This window comes from Salminus brasiliensis, chromosome 5 (assembly GCF_030463535.1).
Source record: "Salminus brasiliensis chromosome 5, fSalBra1.hap2, whole genome shotgun sequence".
Taxonomy (NCBI): domain Eukaryota; kingdom Metazoa; phylum Chordata; class Actinopteri; order Characiformes; family Bryconidae; genus Salminus; species Salminus brasiliensis.
In genome coordinates, this window is record NC_132882.1 from 27,209,031 (window position 1) to 27,232,342 (window position 23,312).

The following is a 23,312-nucleotide window of genomic DNA, read 5'->3' on the forward strand; positions in this document are numbered from 1 at the left end:
AACAGAGGGCAATGGAACACTACACAAGGCTACATACAGTGAAAATGTCCAGACATTTGTGCAAACATAGAGAACAACACAGTAAATATGATAACTATGAAAAACAATTTGCATAATAAACAGACAGGACAGTACAGCTGCGTGCAGCTCTGATGTAGAGATGATATTATATTACAGGAACATTTCTCAATTTTTTTGTGTTGATTTATTTATTATTTTTTTGTATAAATGTATGATGTTTACAAATGATGTGATGTAATATGTAAAACATCCAGTGAAAACCAGTTCACAGAGGCTAGAGGCTAGGAACAAACACAAAAAGAGGTAAACAAGACATTGCCAATCCATGGCAATAAGAGTTAGATAGAGGTTGTAATCCGCTTCGTCCTTTCTGAGTTGGGAGAAAGCTTGGGCGTCGCTTACTCAGTTTTGTACACAAACTACTCTGGTCGTAGTTTCTGCCAAGCAGAGCCAAAGTGCTTTCATACGCTAGCTTATAATGCAGAGTCTGCCGGATGGATTTCTCGCCCCATCCATCTTGTGTTTATGTGCATGCTACAGACGGTCAGGAACTACACTTCTACTCTGCCGAGTTCTGCCATTCTGTCAGTGTTGCCAGTCAACCTTTAGACAGGCGATCTTCCACGATTGTGAATCTATTCAGAATCGTCTACATCCACGACAAGATGCATCTAGGCATCTAATTGTCCCCCATCCCTGAGCTAAAGATGAGTTAAGATCAAGATGTGCAGTATAAATATGTTTCATACAGACGAATAACATCCTGTGTTGTAGATAAATTGTCATGTTACCTTTTCCATTACTAGATCACACATCATATTGATTAAATGATTATGTGAAAAATGTCCCAAGATTGTAGATTTACAAAGGCTGCCTCTTAAAAAAAAAAAAAGATGGAAATGTATTATGTTGAGCTATGGAGCAGATATAGCTAAAATAACACACCACCATTGAGTATAAATAACCAAAACACACACCCGTCTTATATGCACTGGGTAATGGTATGACCATTATAGATAATAGCTTTTATTTGGGCTTTTAAATATTGTTTTTGTGTCCCTTTGTCCAGATTTTCTGCATTCATGCTACAGTCCAGGTTCCGACGCGTCTCATAAGTGGAGACGTCAGACTAATGCACATCATTATCGTCAGCTGGGATCAGATGGAAACCAGTGGTGCCAGATGGAAGTAGTCTTTTGGGCATCGCTATTGTGTTTTACTGTCAAGCTGAATAACTGAAATAAGGCTGAAAGCAGACCATTTGTACTCGATGCAAATAGTCTCCTACGGGGTCTGGTCCTGAAGGTCATCCTACGGACTGCTCTGCACTGCATACTAAATATCCTGATCGTCCTGGAGCAGAAGGGTACAGTGATGTCTGGGGCATTTTACCTCAGGCAGCCTCTTAGGAAAGCACACCTGGGGACGTTGCATGCTGTAACTGGGGCCATATGTGTGTGCTGTGTATTAGGCAGCACTTTTGAACAGGCATGAATAATTATGTTCTTGCCTCCCATTATGACTTTGTAGTTTAGTGGTGCTGTGAAATGTTGCACCACCCAGGACTGGAGCTGTCACACGCTGAGCTTTAGCCTAAAGCTTTGGAGATCATGCCACATAGCTCGAACATTCCTGAGCAAGAGCCCACCACCGCCTAGGCCAGCTAGACCCAAACACTGATGTGTGTTTTATTACGCTTTTTAAATGGACAGCTAAGTGGGAACTATATGTCTAAGGCCCCATCCACATGGATCTGGATTTTTTTTAGCACCGTCTTGTCCTCCTGTCCACAAAAATGCAGCGTTTTAGGTTTTTGAAAATGCTCTCCAGGGCTTTGTTTTCAATGTTTTTGTGTGGACAGGCAAAACGTAGCTTTCCGAACATTCTGACATCACATATGCATGCTTGTTGCCTCCCAATGACTGGGCTTCATTTTACATTTTTTCGAGTCAGACTTGAGTCATTTTCATGTGTGGTCCTTAATTGGATACATTTATGTCGGGCATGCAACGTGAACATCGGTCAGATCAGATTTCATATGTCTTTTTGCTTATTGCTACTGGTATTGTGCCGAATTCCCATCCCAATCCAGCTCCTCTTCGAGTGCTTGCTTGAGCATAATCTGTTGCATCAGAGTCGGATTCTGGCGGGGAGTCGTAATTCAGCACCTGCACCGCAGCAAAAGGTCACTTACATTTATGAATGTAAACCGTCGAAATACAAAATCTGATCTAAACTAAAAAAATTGGAATTGATGAATAAGAGTTGTAATGGGAACATCAGAGCCTCAGAGACAGCAGTGTCACCACAGATTCTTTTTTTTTTTTTTTACCATAGAACACCTTAGAAAAGGTGCTTCAGCTTTGTACTGTATTTAGGTCTGGTTTGGCTGTTGAACTGTCTTCTCTTTTTTTTTTAAACATCAAACTTTGTGGGATGTTAGCGCCCCATGCTGAACTGGCATGCTCATGCTAGCATTTTAGGGCTGTTTTGCTTTCTTGTGTGGGCTGAGAGATTTTCAGAAACATTGGTAGATAAAGAGAAAAACGTGTGTTTTCAAAAACGTGTGGACGGGACCTAAACAAAGTGTAGAAACCAGCTCATCCAACACATTTTCTGAAACCATAGGCTGTCCTTTGCTACACTAACAACACAGCATATATTGTGTCTTTTAATACAAGCCTCTCGATTCAATACGCAGAGACATCTAACAATGCACTCCACAGACTGGAGCAAGCACAGTAATAATAATGCTGATTATAATGCAAAACCTACTAAACAAATAATCTGGTTTACAATGAAGACAGACCACCCTTTCTGTGAAGGTACTATCTCCACCTAAAAATTAAGAGCAGTAATGAGACACTCACATTCCAGTACATTAGGTCAGAGCTAATATTTTAGCTAATGGCTAGCGCATTATCGTACCTTTAAGTACCTATTAAGACTAATAAATGTCTTTAAATGTCTTCTAGGAAGGATTTACACAAGATGTTGGAACATTACTGTGAAGATCTGATTGCATTTGGCCACAAGAGTGTTTGTGGGTCAGGTCACTTCTTCATATCTCAAAGGTTTCGCACCTCTACAGTTCAGTGGGGGGGTATGGTTAGTATATGGGCATTGTGACCTTAGGCTCAGGTGTGTCTCATTTTGTGGTTAGAGCTTTTCTATTAAGTTAATTAATCTGTGTAATAAGTATTTGGACACCTGATCATTCATTGTTTCTTCTGACATCTAAGATGTTAAAAATGAGTTTGTCTTGCTTTTGTTGGAGCAGCTGTCTCTACTATCCAGGGAAGACTTTCTACTACATTTTTACTACAGCTACTACAGCTTTACTGTGAGGATTTGGTTGCATTCAGTGACAAGAGCGTTGGTGAGGTCAGGATGTTGGATGATCACCCCCCCCCCCCCACCACCACCACCTCATCAGCAACTCCCCAACTCATCCCAAAAGTACTGGATGGTGCTCCACAGCTCAATGATGGGGTACTTTATACCCCTCCAGCCCACGCCTGTTATCAGGGAGGGTGCCATTAATTTCATGATTATCTGCCCAAGAGATTCCTATTCTGTACATGGACTAGACAAACTGTGTGTGTGCATTTGCACAGCTGTGTCAGCAATGGATGCAACTTAAAGTAGCGGAATGCGTTCAGTTGAAGATGTGTCCACAAACATTTGGACATATTGTGTAGCTTTATTAGAAGGGGTGTCCGGATACTTATGGACTTAAGGAGCAGCTTCGTTGGAAAGACATCAATACGCTCTCCTAGAGTATCCCACAATCCTGCGCTGCAACTGTACGCGCGTGTATGAGTGTGTGCGCGCGCACAGGGCGGTCACTCGGCAGCCACCGCCTCGGGAGACCGCAGCGCATCCATCCACCGGCGAAGTCACAGTACAGCAGGTAGCTACAGGGTGGCGGTTCTCTCTGTTTTTAGCAGCGTGTTTCTTCGGTGTGTGTTCAGTGAGTGAGGAAGAGAGAGTCAGTGTGTGTGTGTGTGTGCAGAGAGAGAGAGAGAGAGAGAGAGAGAGCGCAGTGCAGCACTACTACTTAGCATCCCAGCTTAGCGGAGGCGGCCGGGGCGTCCTTCTGACTGAACTCGAGTCAGGTAGGCTATTTCATTAGCCTCCAGTAACAGAGAGGAAACCAGCCTAAATACGCCGCTCTGAGCCCAGGAGCAGGGCTGAACGGGGCGGACTGGTGTTCACCTCCGAGGTTCGGGTGTTAGTAAGAGGCTATCTCACTAAACTAGCCGTCTGAAGCTCCGTAACGGTTAACATCGCGCTGCTGCATCTGCGTCTCAACCGTCCTCTGACCGCGACTCACAGCACTAGCTAGCTACCGTTATCCATCCGGCTGCTGCTACTGCTGTTGAGACCAACGGTGAGATTTTGGGTGGTGTTAGCGCAGTGTAGGAAGCGTCTGTGGTTCCTGGTGGGGTCTGATAAGCTGATAAGCTAAAGGTGCCGGTGGGCTTCTGACTTTGTGTCCCTGAAGTTCATCGGCCTGAGCTCTGGAGACGCGCTTCTGCAATGCGGCGGGTGTGGCCTGAGCAGTCGGGGCGTACACTAGTCTTAAAGTGGATTTAGACTGGAGTGGGTTTCAGCAGCCCACGGCCCTGGTATTAGGAGCTTTGTGCCGTGTCATGGTCAGATGAGTTATAAGGGGGTCTAATGCAGCAGATCAGATCTCTGCAGTGGCTTTGAGGAGCAGGGCTGCACCAATATGGGAACTATGGGCTGATGTCGATATCTGATTAGGGGGAACTATGGGATGGTGTCTGTATATGAATAAAATAACTATGGGCTGATGTCGATATCTGATATAGGAACTAGGGGATGATGTCGATATCTGATTAGGGGGAACTATGGAATGGTGTCTGTATATGAATAAAATAACTAGGGGCTGATGTCGATATCTGATTAGGGGGAACTATGGGCTGATGTTGATATCCGATTAGGGGGAACTATGGGATGGTGTCTGTATATGAATAAAATAACTATGGGCTGATGTCGATATCTGATATAGGAAATATGGGCTGATGTCGATATCCGATTAGAGGGAACTATGGGCTGATGTCGATATCTGATATAGGAACTAGGGGCTGATGTCGATATCTGATTAGGGGGAACTATGGGCTGATGTCTATATATGAATAAAATAACTATGGGCTGATGTCGATATCTGATTAGGGGGAACTATGGGCTGATGTCGATATCCGATTAGGGGGAACTATGGGCTGATGTCGATATCTGATTAGGGGGAACTATGGGCTGATGTCTGTATATGAATAAAATAACTATGGGCTGTTGTCGATTTCCGATAGGGGAACTATGGGCTGATGTCTGTATATGAATAAAATAACTATGGGCTGTTGTCGATATCCGATAGGGGAACTATGGGCTGATGTCGATATCCGATTAGGGGTAACTATGGGCTGATGTCGATATCCGAATAGGGGTAACTATGGGCTGATGTCGATATCCGATTAGGGGTAACTATGGGCTGATGTTGATTTCCTGGCACTGACCTGATCCACATATTTTTATAAGGTTCAGGTCAGGACTTTGGGAAGGTCATTTCAGAAGCTTAATGTTATTTGATGTGTGTTTGGGGTCATCGTCCTGTTGGAATACCCAATTGTGTCCCAGGTTTTAACCGTCTACATTTTTCCATCCAGAAGGCCCATAAACTATGCATTTAGCCTTGTGCATAATACATGCCTCTGTACACATTACGTAGGCAGATTGTGGCTTAGCATATTGTGGTGTTACATGTAGAAAAGTGCTGTATGGGCCAAATGTAAGAGTGATTACTCCTAAGAAATGCTTTTCAGGGCAGTGCAAAGTAAAAAAAAAAAGGGTCACAGTTTGTCCTCGATGAAAAAGCATTGGAGAGCTGTTTTCAGACTTGCTCTTGATATCTTCATTAGGCTACATGACCTAAGAAATAATAATGATTTTGAAATATATTTGCAGTCGCTTGTGCCTGATGTACTGATTACCACTGTGAACCTGGTGTTTCTTCAAAAACTCATTATTCTGGCAATGACTGTGGGATGAAACTAATGGTAGTCTCAAAGTATCACACCCTTGTAAAGTTTACAGAGTGCAAGAGCAATGTATTGAATATGAGTGCATGGAATTTGCCTTAAAGGGCCAAGTCTTGGATATATAAGCATTTACTGTTTCTGGACGTGAGGTGACCTCATCAACGCAACAGATAAAACAGTATGTTATGAACGTGGTTGCTTTCAGCCATGTTTTAGTCTTAATAAGATCAGGAGCGAGACAACCTCAGTCAACTGTGTCTGTAAAACACCCACACTTTATACTGTGCCATGTGTCCGAAATGACGGTTCCACTGCCCGCTATGAGTGTATGTGAGTGTGTTACAGTTTAAGTCAGGAGCTGCTGAATGTGTTTTTTGGGAACTGCTAGTTGCTACCTGAAGTGAAACACAGATGCAAACAGAGGCATGCAGGGGCACAGTACTGTGGGGGCCGGTACTGCTAGCAGACAGTACATTCATGTACAGGGTGCGTTTTTAGAAAACATGACATTAAACACATTGGGTAACTTAAAGATGCCATAGAATTCCCTAATAGAGTCTTTTAGGTTGTATAAATAGTAAAGGAACATTTACAACCCTGTTATTTTGCTTTGGAATGAAACATACTGATTTCCACGTTATGGTGGGTTTTTGATAAATAAGAGCTCTGCTTTGATTGGTTGGTTTACATTGCCACACCAGTATGCACACAGCATACCTTAGCACTGTAAGTATTGTTTGTAACTACTCAGCCTTACTGGAGTGTTGCTGTCCTCTCTGTGTCCTCTCAGTGCAGTGTATGGTTAGCTAGCTGAAAGAATTGTAGGCTGCATAAGCTTTAAGGCTACCATCCCCTTGCTTTACAGTCTAAGGGCCTTATTCCATATTTTCCTTTTTTTATTTTCTTGAAGTCCTGAAGTCCTCGCACGATGTCACAACCATGATAAATTGAACATAATATTGCTTATATTTAATGTATGTACCAAAAAAAAAAGAATTTTCTGCTGATATTAGCCCGATCCTGACACCCACTGATATTGATATACCGTTTCTGATGAACCTTTTAAGATGTAAGGAAAAGCTTTTCAGAAGCTTTTTGCCAGGCGCTTCAAGGTTCAAGGACCTTCTGCATGACATTTGTGAAGGGCAGCCACACCAGACGAGTGTCCTATGTGCAGCATAATGTAATCATTTGCAGCAGTGGAGTCCTGTATTCACTAAAGCTGGAGATGCTAGAGAATCTCAGCTGTCCCACTCTAATTAGTTCAAAAGGTTCACGGTGGAGAGAATGGAGCTCACAGGGAGCAGTGTCAGAGGGCTTACTATTTCTGATGCTGAAGCTCCCAGGGAGTGGCACCTCGAAAATGAAACATTTTACTCAGCTGGTGGTGCAGCCTGTCCCAGATTACCTCATAGTGTTTATTAACACATACATACTGAGATTTCAATTTTGTGGAGTTAATATACAGCCATGTAGGGGGGAGGATTCCTGAAAACTTGTGGGTTTTTAAAAAATGTGTTTTCTTTCTTTTTGTTACATATTTAGACATTTATCATCATCGTCATAAAGGTGATGTATAACTAAAAATAAATAAATATAAATGCGACTTTCTTGTGAGGACACCCCCCTATGTCTTACTACTTAAAATGGCTAAAATTAGCATTAGAATGCAGATGATTGGAACCTGGTTAGAGAGGATTTTGGAGGAGCCTGTCTAATGTAAAGTCCTTATAGGCAAGTCTGTTCACTCACCGGCTAGCGCAAATTATTTTTTGTCACACAAGACCAGGCTTCTGTCTCTATGAATGGGGAGTAGGACTGGACGATATAGTACAAATATTATATTGCAGTATTTAAAGGCAATTTCACTACAATTTAACAATATTTTGACATGCAGACAAAATCATCATCAGTAGCAGTAGATTCTTAAAAACCTCTACTCAAATACTCTCCCATATTGAGTACAGTGATTTTCATTCAAAATCTGCTGCGTTTCATCCAGCTAAACAGCTATAATTACACTTGTATTAGGATAACAAAAGTTATTACGATTGTGATACAATATCGTTATATTGCCCACCCCTAATGAGGAGAGACCAAAATACTGGAAACTGAAGCTAAAATTATTATTAAAAATATTCAGCTTAGTTTGGTTTGCTCTTGATTGTTGAATTGTATCACCATTGTGAGATCTACAGAGCTTCAGAAAGAAGGTTGTACAGTGCAGATGAGTCTGGAAAGGCATTTAAAACTGTATGGACATCTGTGGTTTGGTTTCTTTGCATGTGTGGATTGAAGGGGTTGTTACCGACATCTGGTGAGAATTTCCTTTCAATAGCACCTTTATAAATATGTGTACTTTGGAAATTGGTGATGTGTTCAATACTTATTGCACCCGCTCACTGTACAAGAGATGTTTCGTCCTTGCACACCTCCCATGAAAAAAAAACTTGTGCAGTCTCTTTCTGATGGTGGACGCTGCACTTTGGCCTCAACCGTGGTAAGATCTACTTGTAGGTCCTGTGCTCACATTCTTTACGTATTTTGCATCTTGTATGGAAATGTAGGTAGACAACGTTTTTTATACTTGCATGGAAATTGGAAATCTATATGTAATCAAGCTACTACACATTTCTAATGAATCAATCAGAAATGCTGTCACTTCTACCGAAGCTTCTGTTGCATGTATATCTTACCTTATAAAAGAAACCATCAATTTAACAGCACTAAATATATTCCCATAACTTCTAGATGAAACTTTTATCAAAGGTATTAGAAATCAGTGACTCGTCAACAGATGAAGTCTGTATCAATTTTTCTGCTCATGCTGATTTTTGCAATCAGTCCTTACCCGACACTGCTGAGCAGAGAAGACGAGGGAATTATTTCTGCATATCTGCAAGTAGACCTGCCACTGAGCGTGATTATATGGCTGCGTTAACAGCACACATGAAAGAATGTTATTGGCTGTTTACAAAGTCTACCTTCACCCACACAGCTCCCATCACAGATTACAGTTAAATAATTTATTCTTGTTTTATTTTTAGTGCTAGGAAGGTGTGGCTGATGCAGAGCGCTTATTCAAATCCGAGCCGAGCAGTAATTCTTATTGCCTTTACTGAAGAATTATCTATCATGGAATACCAGGTGACACAGCATGGCCTGGATCCACACCACCGCTGCTGTAGAACAGGACAGGGCCGATGATTAATGGCTCCTATTAGTCATGACAAAACCACAGAGTGGGCCGCTTGATAGATAAACACATCAGGTCGGCCTCTCTTTCAGAAATCAGCAACAAAGTTACTGAATCTCAGATGATCTCATATGGCTCTGTTTTAACCTAACATTGAAATGTGTCCTGTTGGGGGAGGACGATGTTGTCTGTATGACAAGTTTAATGTTTGTGAGGTGAATGTGCTTTGTTTCAGCTAGGTAGTCAAGAACACATTGTGTGTGTGTGTGTGTGAGTGAACGCAATGCTACATTCACTGTGTGACGTCACATGGGCTCCACCAACAACTATAGTGTCAAAATTAGGCCAAATGGAAAAAGCTCTGTAAACGACACCACAGCCAGAGAGAGTTTGGAGAAGAGAAGAGTTTGGATATATTTTATTCCCATTTATTCCTTTTTAGTTTGATTTGATTCTCATTTATTAACATGAAAATAATTAATGTATTTAATTTACAATTACATAAGCAGTCTGGTATCTCTCACAGTCTCGCTCTTAGTTTCTCAAGGTTTCTGGCTTTGAATTTGGGCCCTGATCTGACCTGAGGGAGAATAATTTGATCCAGTAGTGTTAAATCTGTCCCTCTAGAAAACTACAGCAGAAGCAGTCTGACGTTGTAGTATGTTGTAGTTCTCTAACAGCCTTATTTTGGATTTTATGCGTTCCCAGGTGACAGAAGTGAAAGCAGTTTTTGTAGATTCAAACTAGTCAATTCATTGACTTAAACAAAGCTGAGCGAAGAACACTGTGTGTGTGTGTGTGTTAGACTTGGGCAATAACAAAAATTCACACAGAAGACTGTTATCTTCAGAATTATTGTGATAAACGTTATTAAATATTACAGTGAAGCATCTTGTGAGCAGTCCAGGACAAATGAGGGTTATACTATAACAGTAAGCTTACTTTCGTGTGGGTAGAGCCAATGGTGCTGCATTGGAACAGCAGGATTTTGTACCAATCTTGGCAGTTATTTGAGAGTCATTTTGTGAGTAAATGATAAAATACTGAGCTTCTTTAAATGTTTGCAGTTTGGAAAAACAGAAACTCTTTCCATTGCTGTTGTTGATATTGCTGAACCTGCTGCTGTTACTTTCAACCTTGATGGGTTCAGCTCTGGAGGTGTTAAGCTGTGCTTACCTTTCATGTTTACATGTTACTTACTTGTCTTTTTCAAGACATTTCTCAGGTCTCGTTTCTCTACACAATAGGAGTGTAACAAAGCATTGTAGTGTGATATGCAAATATATGACAATTCCTTAGAATAGGCCTTTGAGATTGTGTTCAGTGTAGCACTGATTGCCCCCTATGCCATCGATAGACAACAGTGTTGGGCTGCTTTTCATAAAAACATTGTGGAGAGTCAGTGTGCGTAGGGTGAAGGTCTCAGAGGCTTCTCTAATACGGCCCTCAGTCCAGAATCGCAACAACTTTCTCCAGTAAGTTTCAGCACAACAAATAATGAGGTAAGACCACTGCAAAACCTGATATCAGAGAAAATAAACATGCTTGCGTTCTGTGCAGGAATCTTGCTAAATTGTTATGCTAACTGTGTTCCAGCTTGGTTTGGTATGGTTTGGTTCATTTGCTGTAGCTTACTGTGTTAGGGTAGCCTACATGCTACTGCCTCTGTAACCTGCTGATGTTATCATGGAGGTCAGATTACGAGACAGATGCACTTTCCTTTTCTTTGCATGTTAGATATGCTGACTCCCCAGGTGTATTTATTTATATATTTTTTATGTAAAGCAGCAGAATATGGTCATCTATTAATGGCATGGGGGCAGTGTGTGCAGTACCATACTGCACCCAGTCTCAGAAGCCTGTTCTCCACAATGCACTTTCTCATGTTTTTGCACTGCAATATCACCTTTCGATGCTTTGCTACACCTCTCCTGTATAGGGAAATGAGTTCTGATCAATGTCTTGACAGAGAAGCTACATTTAAAAACACAGGGTAAACATGAGACACCTTGGAGGCTTAGAGGACTGTGTAGTTGGTCAGTCTTTATCCTATGTTTGTGTTTTTGTACTGTACTTACCTTAAAACATACTATGGTGTGTGTTGTCACACAGGGCCAACAGCAACAATTATGAGATTCTTAATTGTCAAGGTAAGGTCATGGTAACTGCTTTTCCACATAGGTCACTGATCTATGAGGAAATCCTCGCTCTGGTCACTGTCAGTGAGGAGTGGGTTTCCTGCAGGTACTCCAGCTTTGACCCACCTCCCTGAAAATACATGGTGACTTGTCCATGCTAATCTGCCCCTAGGTGTAAGTGAATGGGTGTGTGTGGTACTCTGCGATGGACTGACACTTATTAATGCCTTGCTCCCGGTTAATCTGGGTAGGATCTAGACCCACTGCTACCCTGACCAGGAGGAAGAGAATGAATGAACGGACAACAGTACACAGTACAGTAGATTGTAGGTAAATCTGTAGTAGTCGTCTTGAAGTCAGAGAAAAAATACATCTGGGGCTCCCATGCTCCTGTTAGAAAGGACAGTAACAGGGGATATTACTCCCCCACTAAAATAATGTGTACCATTAATGCCCTCCTTTCTGAGCACTGAGTTGCTGTATGACTACTTCCATAAGGCTTTTGCACATCAGTTTTTATGGGATTTCCCACAGATTGGTGGTGCCACAGCTGATGAGTGATGAGGGACGGACCTACAAAATGGAGAATAGTGACTAAAATTAGAAGAACACAGTAGGCAGGCAAGATCTAGGCTAATTAAAAATTAGAATTAGAATTAAGCAGCACGTGCAGTTAATTCTTTTTACATGGCTAGACTTATTAGGCTAATCAATTATGCATCTAGTCACACAGATTATGCATGCAAATCAATTTTTTTTTTATCAGTATTGATTAATCTGATTATCAGGTTTTATGTGTATGTGTGACACTACAACTTGACTGGCTCCGTCATCAGATCTCCATGTTTTAGTGTTCCCTCAAGCTGGGATTATTTATCTGACATCGCTGTGAGCTCTATGATGGGCAGAGTTGTACATTACATGACTCTTGTCTCATTTATAGCGCTAAGTCTGCAAATGTCCTGGGGCCACGTCTCTTAATTCGTCCTGTCAGAAGAGTCATCTGCACTGAATTTGAACTGACTAACGGTCCACCTCAACCATCCCTAACTGTGCTGGAGAGAACTGATATGCAGCATTGTGGTGGTAGCTTTTAGCCCTCATCTGTGTATCCAGCTGCTTCTTGGCTGGGTATAAATGTGTGCTTTCAGGTGGGCGGACTGTTTCATTTCCCATCTCCACAGGCAGTGCAGTCGATTTCCTCTGTGTTGTGTACTGGAGGAACGCATGGGGCAGAGTTAAAGAGGGACAGCTGGAGCGTTGCATTAGCGGGTAATTGGTTGAAGCACTTCTGGACCCAGCCTGGTCTGAACTGTGTTTTTTGCTAGTGGCCAAAGGGAATAAGGAATGTAAATCCGAGGAGAAGATCTATCTCTGTAGCTTTGGGCTAGTATGAAGAAGGATGCTGAAAGAACCTTCAGGAGAATAGGAGACTGCGGTAGTCCGTTTTGAAGATTCCTTCAAAAAAGAGTTTTTTTATGAGAAAGTCTAGTTCACAAGCATTCATAAAATGAAGATACTACAAAGGGTTAGTTGAGTGATGTGTAAAGAGCCTTTTAAAGGTTTTAAAAAAAGTCAATATAAATTTTTTTTTACCCATTGAAAGGTTCTTCTTACTCCCAGCTCTTCTTATAGAAGGAAAAAGTTCTTCTTCTATAGTATCACTCAAATAACTCTTAACTCTTGCCTATATTTTTAAGAGTGTAAGTAGTGGGAAAGTATACCCTCAGTGGGCAACAATAACCGCAGTAGTGTGATTGTATTGGCGGCTGCACAAGTTTCACTGTATGTTCCTGTTACTTGTGGTGTAAATGTACAGCATATTGTTACCACCATATCCTATCAAATTAAATGATAAACTTTGTAAATCGTTACACACCTACCAGTTACCTGTGATGGTACTTAATACTATGTATAGAGATTTATTTCAGTTGTTATAAAAGGTGTGATTGATGTAAGATGTTTGTGTTGTGTAGATTTATGAGGAGTCTACACAAAGAGGGGAATCTATGTTTTTCATGCTAAATGAGTAACAGAGGCTGCCTCTTAAGATAAACTTCAGCTAACCAGTAGAACAGTGGATGTTAATAAGGACATCTACTACATCTAGGTCCTCTCAGTTCAGTGAATGATGTGGCAATGTGAAAAATACTAAATCTTGCCCTTTTAGTCAGTGTGTATTTTCTCCAAACAAACTGTATAAATACATTTAATGATGGCCATATAAAAGTTGGCATGGTGAAAAATGATGTTTACAACAACAGCAGGCAGTTGCCTAAAGAAGATTCTGTTCTCAAGTCATCCTAGTTGGGTCTGTGACATTAATTATCACATCATCACCAGTAATACTGAACATCGGTTGTGAGCGTGCTCTGACATGTCATTGAGGGTGCAGAAATTAGCAGTGCAATTAACTTATCGTGGGTGTCTCTGTTTTGACAGGTGCTTTTAGATGCTCAGGCTGAGCTCACTGGATCTTGATGTAAAGAGTTTCACAAAGAGTGTGAGAGTGAGCAGTCTGTAACTGTGAGGGAACCTTAAGCTGTTAATATGCAGTGTTATTAATACGCTACTGGTTGCCACTGTTAAATATGCAGTTATATTAGTAATTAGGTATTTAGTAGTTTCGCACTGTTCATGCATTTGTGCGGCCAATTCTGATTCAACCAAACTGCATCTTAATATCTTTAAAAGATTATCCAATATTGTTCATTCATTTTTTTTGACAAGCAAAAAAGGTTCATTATAACATAATTTATACACTTTTCCCCCAAAGCTCATTTTTTGCAGCTAAATAAACACAGTCCTAACACACTCGCATGTGCTGCATTTTACACAGTTAGTCTGCCATATGAACATGGTTCTTATAGCCTCTACCGAAATGAGTATCAGCTCCTTTCAAGCAGTAGACACATTTCAGACACGTTTCTTCTGAAAGCTTACTTTTCCAGTTTTTCCTTCCACATGAAATGGTGCCAGAAATACATGAAATATTCATGGAGCAAGTCCGAATAAAACTGCTAAATATGCAGTAAAATGTGCGTCACATGTACATCTTACTCGCCTCAAATACTACAACTGTCTTAAGGAATATTAAACAGTGTAATTTTTATTAGCTAGACTCTATCAGTGCTAGTTTTATGCTAGCGAACTGAAAAGCTGCTTATGAAGAAATTGTTTGTTGTTTTTAATGGCATGTTAATAATTCCATGACAAATTATTTTTTTAATAAATTTTATTATCGGTGCTGTATGTTAGTACGGATTATTCTAATAAATTATTGTGACGCAAATAAGGAACAGGAATTAAAGTCCCTCTTCAGTCCATTATTGACAGGTCTCCAAATGCAAACACGAATTCAGCAGCTCATTTAAAAACCATGGGTTCATAAGGCTACACAACACCTACATAAGCCTAAAATGACTAATATAAACTTGAGACCTTTCCAAAGGCTTACTCCAACAAGCGTCAGTTATCATAAAGACCGTCTTTGTGAATTCTAATGACATTTTAATTCAGCAATTATTGTTTTTTATTTGGAGGAAGGGTGTACTCACACTAGGCCTGGTTGTCTTGTACTATGCCTGAGCATGAGTCCCCCATCCCCTCCCCCTCCTCTGCAGGCCTGTGCTCACATTACGCTTAATTCTCCGGACCCGAGCACGCTTGCATCATTACAGTGTGGCTTTCTGTGTTAAAGAAATCGTTACAACACTATGTTTCTACAGTTCGGAACAGGCGATGCAGATTGTGTTTGCTTTGGGGTTTATTTGGAGTGGTTGTGGCTGCACCAGCATACGTCTCTCTCACATGCCTTGTAGATTTATTGATTATGCAACACAGCAATGATCTGTGAATCATCCTGCATTGCTCAGACATGGTACAGATCACCTAGTGTGAGTATACCCTAAAACTGTCTTCAATAAATGAGCTGTTGGGTGTGATTGGTGTAAGAATCTATGTTGTTCATGCTGAATAAGTAACAGAGGCTGGCTCCTAAGATAAACTTCAGCTAACCAGTTGAACAGTGGATGTTGATAGGGACATCTTCTACTTGGACCTCTCAGTTCAGTGAATGATGTGGCAATGTGAAAAATACATTTTTGTTGTTTCATGATGTAGCCAACATCTAAATCTCGCCCTTTTTGTCTGTTTTCTCAATTTTCCTACATAACAAACACTCAAATAGCATGCTCAGTTGCCAGCTACCTGCACCTCAAATGGTTAAGTGAGCCCACCAGTACCTGTGCACATCTCCAGTAATGATGACAATCCAATTTTCTGCACACACAGATGCGCTCTGTCTGCACTGGAAAGCCCACTTCAGGCACTTGTCCTCAGAAGGTCAGCATGGGGGAGGGGTCAGTGTGGCCATGTTTTTGACAGCTGCCCACACTCAGCTATGGGGCAAGCTGTCACACACTGGCGGGCCAAACGTAGCCAAACGAGTGTGTAACACACACTCACACTGCCCCCGCCCTCCGCTACCCCAGCTGTTCTGGCTGAGCTGGGTAAGCCTGTATGCCGGCGTCTTCTCTAATTATAGCCCCGTGTCCAGGAGTGTTGAGAAGCGCAGTGCTTACAGCCAGGCCTTTTCCACTGCAGCTCCCAGCAGCTGTGATGCTGCACCAGCTATACATCAGCGCTCCCTGCAGCGCCTGGACGCACATTCATCACTGACGGAATCCATGCTCGGAGGAGGATGGTGGTCCACTGCCAAGCCTGTGCAGTTGCAGTTGATTTCCTTTTGAGTGGTGTTTGCTCTGTGGTCTCATTCCTGAGACTTGCACTGCCTGTAAAGCCAGAGGTTCGGCCCATTTGCCTTATGGTTAAGTGTATGAGACTCCCAAAGACCTTGAGAGTGGGTACATATGTTGTGAATTTTGCAGCTGAGATACATTTAGCATATGCCAGACTGTCCCGCATGACTGAGACACACTAAAGGTATCAGTTTTTTTAAATAGGTACTTCTTTTTGTTGATTTTTTTCCCCACAGAATTTCTGGCCGCTGTCGATGATTAGAGCATGTGAAGTACACCATATGTCCAAATGTTTGTAGACACCTCTTCTAATGAATGCATTCAGCTGCCATTGCTGACACAGATGTGCAAATGTGGGCACACACACACAGCTTGTCTAGTCCCTTTAGATAAGTATTGTCAATAGAATAAGAGTGTAAATAGTATAACGCTCCCAGCATTGAGCTGTGGAGCAGTGGAACAGTGTTCTCTGGAATGATGGTTGATGCTCCATCCAGTACTTTTGTTGAGCGGCAGTCATGAGGGACGAAAATGGACCCTTCGTTGCGAGATTGAACAACGAATTGAACCATGAAGAACATGCCATAGTGCACTTTAATTGGGCAGAGAGAGTCAAACCTGTGGAAATTCACAGTTGGTGTATTAGTTGTTCCTATCATATAGAAACAACTCATTATTTATATATTACATCAGCACAAGTTTGTCTTTCAGTGTACCTACTTTTATAAGTAATAATTATATTGAAATAATATATGTTATCCATTTAAATGTATGAATGCATTTTACTGCATCTATATTTGTGTCGTTAGCTGAAATACAAAATATTACTTTCCTCGTCTGTGCTGTATTTTAGCATGTGTGTGTTATTTTGCTATTCATAATAAAGACAGATTACCCCTGTACCCCTGCTTTACATAATTGGGAAACATAATCGTCACCTTAAGTGAGTCACCCAATCAGGTCACTTAATATCTTTAAGTGTGACCTGATGCAGCTTTATTCTCACCCCATCGCAGGATAACAGAAAGTGTCCCACATGTGGACATGGAGACCTTTTAGTTTGCTCATGTGGAACAAATGAAAATACGAACTGTGGACTGTGGAGTATCTGGCCTGTTGCAATATTTATGATTGCTCTCTGCACAGATACTGTGCTGGGTCTAAATTTGGCTCTTTTTACTAGTGGCCCCCTGCTGTCCTGCCAGACCAGATTTACTGGTGTGCACTGTTCAGTGTGCACTAATGCTTTTTAGTTTTGTGAGGATGGCAATTCTGTTTTTAATTTCTTGGGTTAGTTGTGTTCAATATCACAGTAACTTGTTTTAACCTGTTTGATCAAGATAACATACACATCATTCATATGAAATTTGACATTGAAATTGAAACAGATTTCCCGTTTTTGTTTTCTTATCGTCTTTAGAAAATACGGCTAGCTGTTTCAGATAGTATACACCCCTGACACTGTGATACAGCTCATCTACACACTTAACACACTGTCTACTGTCCCCATAGTTTTGATTCAGTTTTGATTTGGTTGCCTGTCCTTAGCATCCATTTCATTAGCTGATTTATGCTGAATGTCAGGATAATGTTAGTAGTAATGAATGTTAGCAGTATTGTTAGTAGTGCTGGTGGGGCAGTAAGGAGCTGTTTATATGTCAGAGTGCTTTAATCTGAGGGGTTATATTGGTCAGTAGTGTTGGGGCAGTAGGGAGCTGTTTATATGTCATAGGGCTTTAATCTGAGGGGCTGTGTTGGTTAGTAGCAATGTTGGCTGACTTCTACTTCTAATTTCATCATGAGAGTGCTGAGGTTTAACAGCTTCACTATTAAACGCAATAGAAAACCTCACAGCCTCCCTACTGTGAGAATGTTAGAAGCTAAATGCTGACACAGTTCCAGCAGAGAGAGGACATGCTGGGATGTCATCATTTTCATTATCCATTATATTTCAATAAAGAGACTTTATAAAGTTACAATAAAGATAATACTAATAATAAAGTTGTGGGCATAACTGTGGCAGGCCAGCTGTGCAATGGAAGCAGGGCTGGACTAAAAGTTAGAGAAGCAGGCTTGGGACCACCAGGGCCACCATCCGTGGCTGAGGTGCTCTTCAGCAAGTCACCTAACCCTCAATTGCTCCCTGGGGGCTGAGGAGGCACCTGAATTCCGTTGTACTGCTGTGCAGTAAAGGTTAAGTGTACTTTCCTCCCTTTCCTTAGTTAAAAGAGTTGTTCCTGACGCTCATCACTGTGTCCATAGTTAGGAGAACAGAAAGACCATCTTGTTTGGGGGAAAAAAACATCATCTATCACTGTGTTTTTTTTTTCTCTCTCAAGAAAATGATATCAGTATCTTGTAGTGGGGCCATATCTAACTGTTTATCACTTTATGTCTTAGGGGTTTTCTATTACTGGCACATCAGCATCTTCCTCACACTGCTGGGGTATCTAGGGAGCTCTAGAGTAACACTTTTCTTTCTTGCTTTAATCCCAGACATTTCATGTAAAAGCCTAGTTACGTTTGTATATTATAGTTTCTAAAGATCTGAACTAAGCCTGTCACAGTACTCCCACGACTGCTTAGCCTGTAAGAGCTGTTACAGGAATGTAGAGGACTCTGTACATAGAGCAATAAATGAGTGCTGTACATGTAACTTCACTTAATTCACAGATGTTAATTCACAGATGTAAACGACAGGGTGTTGTGTGTGTGCTGTTGTGGACAGTTAGCCGCACACGGATTTCTTTCTTTTCAGAGCCTTTCCAGACGAAGAAGGCTCAAAAAACAGCATACAGATCTTTGAGTCATTTTTATTGGGAATAACACTGGAGAAATGGTACATTTGCTTCCTCTGATAAGTGAAGTGAATGAGATAAGGCTCATCCATGCTTTGAGGAAAAGCGAGCATCTGCGCAATGCCAGAAATGTTTTGCTTTTCACAAACAAAAGTAAAATCTTATCTGATCTGGTCACGCATTTTAATGAGAAGTGTAAAGAAAATCCGGGTTAGGGTTAGGGTTACAAATTGTATGTTAATGCCAGGTGTAAACAGGCCTTTTAAGCAACGCATATTTCTTGTACAATCAGCATCCTTTACCCAGGGCTTAATGTGTGTAGGTTAGCACATCCCAGATTAAATGCAATGCTTCTTTGGTGGATCCTGGACCTGCACCTGCAAAGATGCCTTCAGATTTAGCCCCGAAAGGCTTTTGCTAGTGGGCTGAGATTCTGTACATTTCGGGAGCATGAATACAAAACAGTTTTTTGTTTTATAGCTCTGTTTTGGTTAAGCCGGATTATCATTTTAATGGAGACACAGCAGTCTTTGAGGTTCATGGTATGTCAGTTCCACATATCAAACTCTCATTATGCAACTTTGTCAAGTACAGTTTTCCAGTCTGTGGTCCTTTTACACTGGAGTCATTATTTTATTGAGGTTATTGATTTTAGAAATGGACATAGATAAACGACGTGATCTTGAGAAATCCAGACTTTTGCATTGACATCAAACGGTCATGAACACAGCAAGCAGCAAAAATCAAACTCTCATTGATTCTGCATCCAGCGTCTCTTGGAGACAAGTTCTCCGGTGTACTTATGAGTCCCGCAGTGGCACAAGTTATTTGTGTCTTTCTCTGCAAATATAAAAGAGTGATTCAGGGAGAGGAAGAGGAAACACAGCTGTTGGCTTCCTGTTTGTTCCGTTTGATGCAGTGTCAAAATGTGATGAAGAGATTGTCTTTACCAGGCCGGCACTTTAATCTTCCTCCCATCAGTCTCCTGGGATCTCTCTCTCTCTCTCTCTCTCTCTCTCTCTCTCCCTCTATTTCTCTATCTCTCTCTCTTTCTCTTTCTCTGTCTCTCCCTGCTCTGGTTTGATCTTTATTACTCTCTCTCTCTCTCTGTATCTGTTCCTGGCTTAATCTTGGCTGTCTTGTAATACACAGTCTACTTCATGCGAACTGAATGTGCGCAAAAACATTCCTGGTGTTAGATGGAACTGTTTTTTAATCTATTGCCCATTACATGAAATTAAAGTGTCACTGCTGCTAATGACAGCTATTAGCACACTGTGCACCACTGCATGTTTTATAATCTACACTCAGTGATCACTTTATTATGAACACAGTACTGCGCCTCTGCAGCCTCAAATCTTTGTGCCATGGAATGACTTGCACGCATTTAGAATTTGAAAGCAGTTCATCTGTACTTTTTTTAGTAATGTATCTTAAATTAGCAGTACTCATATTGAGCTCTTAATATTACATTAAATAGGATGGAAAATGATGCTGTTCATGCTCGAGCACAACTGATTCAACCCATCAGTAAATTACAGTGTTTAGTTTGTTGATTTGTATGGAAATCACCCTTTCATATACGTCAGCATTTTCACTAGTGATGAAAAGCTAAAGTTGTGAATTCTCAGATTCACAAATCAGATTGTGGAATTGTAACTTCATATTAGATTTGTAATTGATGTGCTGATTATGGTTCCCCCTTCTCTTAATGCTCACTATCAGCCGATACTGATCCGATACAATCTTTGTGTTTCAGTAAATAATACAGTCCAACTTACTTTGGTAAGATGTGCTAATAGACACTACTACAATCTTGGACACACCAGTAATCTTGTACACATCAGTCAAATCACCGTTTTTAGCAACAGTTTCTATTAATCAGACTAAACTGAAAATTCTAAACTGATCAACTTTTTAAACGACTGTTTTAAACTCAGTGTTTTATATCTTACAGTCCAGTCTGACTGACCTACCTGACCATTCAGTTCCCAGTTCCTTTACAGCTTTGCAGTCAGATCACTTGTGCATTAGCATGTGTGCATTAGTCTCCTCCTCGGTTATAATGGGATGTTCAGAGCTGGATTGGAACCAAATAAAAAGTAGTGTGAATCAGGAGTAAAGGATGGGATGGGAGTAATGCTATATATTCGTACATGAATATAACGGAATGAAATACCTTTGGCGTTACACAACTACTAACAAACTGTTTAACTGCTGTTCTGCGTGCCGTTGGTTGATTGCTGTGTCACATTCACAGGGAAGTTTTCTTCCTCCCCAACCTTTCCGTTCCACCTTAAATAATGCAGCAGTGACGTTCTGCTGTTGAAATGTACAAAATGTAACTGCAGCACTATTTAAGGTGGAATGGAGAGTTAGAACTAGAAGCCAACTTTAGCGTAATAATAAAGCTCTTTTTGTTTTGCTCACCAAAATCTCACAAATGAACTCTGTCTAGAGTAGTTTTTGGAAAAATGAGAAAAAACAATGAAAAGTTTGTCTGCAGTAACTGAGGATTGTGTCTGCTGGCACCTAGAGGACGCCAGATGGCACTCTGTTACAGTAGAGTGCCATCTAAGGATCGAAACCTCAAAAGCCGACACCCGATTCACTAAAAACGCGTGGATCGCCCCCCAAGTTTCTGGATCGGTTTTGGACATCCCTAATCCTTATGTATGTTTTCCATGTGTTCAATGTTTTTATAATATTAAAGTGTACAATTACACAGTCAGATGTGTTGGTATATAAATTAAATTTAAATTCATGTTAGATGTCATTGGCTACATAATTAACTATGTAACCACTTCTTTTTGATGTGTTTATTTCATTTTCTACTGCTTTTCTGCCTCATCCAGCATTTTACAGGCTACCATAGCTTCAGGGAGGAGGATAAAAGCTATTTAGTTGATTGATATGGGGGGTTGCATTGTCCACATATGGTTGCTATGGACACCAGGTCCATTAAGCTGCCCCCAATCACCTCTGTACGAGTGATGATGTAAGAGGGAGCTTATTGCAGAGCTGCTTCTGATCACGCTACAGCATAGTCAGGCGTGAGTGTGACCTACTTTAGATTAGGTCGGACAGAGCCAGGCATACACACACACAGACACATATTGAATGTGAGAACCAGTAAGAGTTTGTACTTTCCAGACTTTCTGATTTTCTGTCTCAGCAGGCAGGGCATGATGAAAAGGCTTATGGACAGCTCACTGAAATACAGAAGAACAGTATTGGTAGAGGATTTGTGAAAGGATACTGTGAAAATAAATGGCAGTTTGTTCGCATGGGCCACCTGTCATAGATATACTCAGCCATTGAAATCACCTGCCTAAGATTGTGTAGGTCTCTCAAATGCTGCCAAAACAGATCTGACCCATTGAGGAATGGACTCCACAAGACTGGTTGTCCTTCCTTGGACCGCTGTAGGTAAACTGCCTATTGCATACCAGAAACACGCCGGATGACCTGTCGTATTGGAGGTGCTTTGACCCAGTGGTAGCCGTCACAGTTTAGCCCTCGTCAAAGTCACTCAGGTCCTAACACTTGTCCAAAACATCACTGGTTCACTTGCTGCCTAACATATCCCACCCCTTGACAGGAGCTTTTGTAATGAGATTAGGGCTTCAACTATCAAATATTTGTGGAATCGAGTATTCTCTCAATTTTCCATTGATTAATCAAGTAATTGGATAAATCATACTTTCGTGTTTTGAAACAACTATATCAATAGTGTGTTATGCAACATGAAAGATCAAAGCTTAAAACCTTTGCTTATTGGCTCCAGAACTGAGCCCATTTAATCAACAGCCCATCTGAGAATAGAGAATAACAAAAAGTACAAAGGTACATTCCCAATCATCTCCAAAAGTAAATCTATATGCTAATAAATGTAGTCATAAGTGAATGCACTTCAGTATCTGCCCTACGCAGCGTGAAATGGTCCCACACTCGCACACCGATATCTTCATTTTCCGCCATTGCCATTGAGAGCAAAATAAATCTCGCCACCTTAAATCTCTGAAATGGGCGTCACAGTCCGTGTAAAACAATGAGACGGGAACTGCACAGTAGTCTACAAAGCGGAAGTGATGAGATAGCAGAGACATTTAAAATAGATGGATGTTGGTGACATTAATTAAACTAAACTAGTTTTTGTAGTCAAATTATTCAAATTACTAAATTCGATGATTAGTGCTTTTCACCTTCAGTCACCTGGCAGTGGTTTTAGTCTTGGTCTTGGTGTTTTTTAGCAATTTGGCATCTTCGTTCTTGGTCATGTCTTCTGTGTCCACATACTGTCTAACGTACATCCCAGTCCTTGACATGCGCTGTTA

At 41.1% G+C, this 23,312-nt stretch overlaps 1 protein-coding gene across 8 annotated transcripts in view; it reads left to right on the forward strand.

Moving 5' to 3' along the window:
* epb41l3a (erythrocyte membrane protein band 4.1-like 3a) overlaps window positions 1-23,312 on the forward strand; it is a 92,477-nt gene that overhangs the window by 20,176 nt on the left and 48,989 nt on the right. For 5 of the 8 annotated variants that reach the window (XM_072680011.1, XM_072680015.1, XM_072680017.1 and 2 more), the window contains exon 1: window positions 3,846-3,934. The exons of 2 other annotated variants lie outside the window; for them this stretch is intronic. The gene's annotated coding sequence lies outside the window, so the exon portion shown is untranslated. Of the gene's footprint in view, window positions 1-3,845; window positions 3,935-3,996; window positions 4,140-23,312 lie in introns of those variants that run through there. One more of the 8 variants, XM_072680012.1, reaches the window with a different exon arrangement.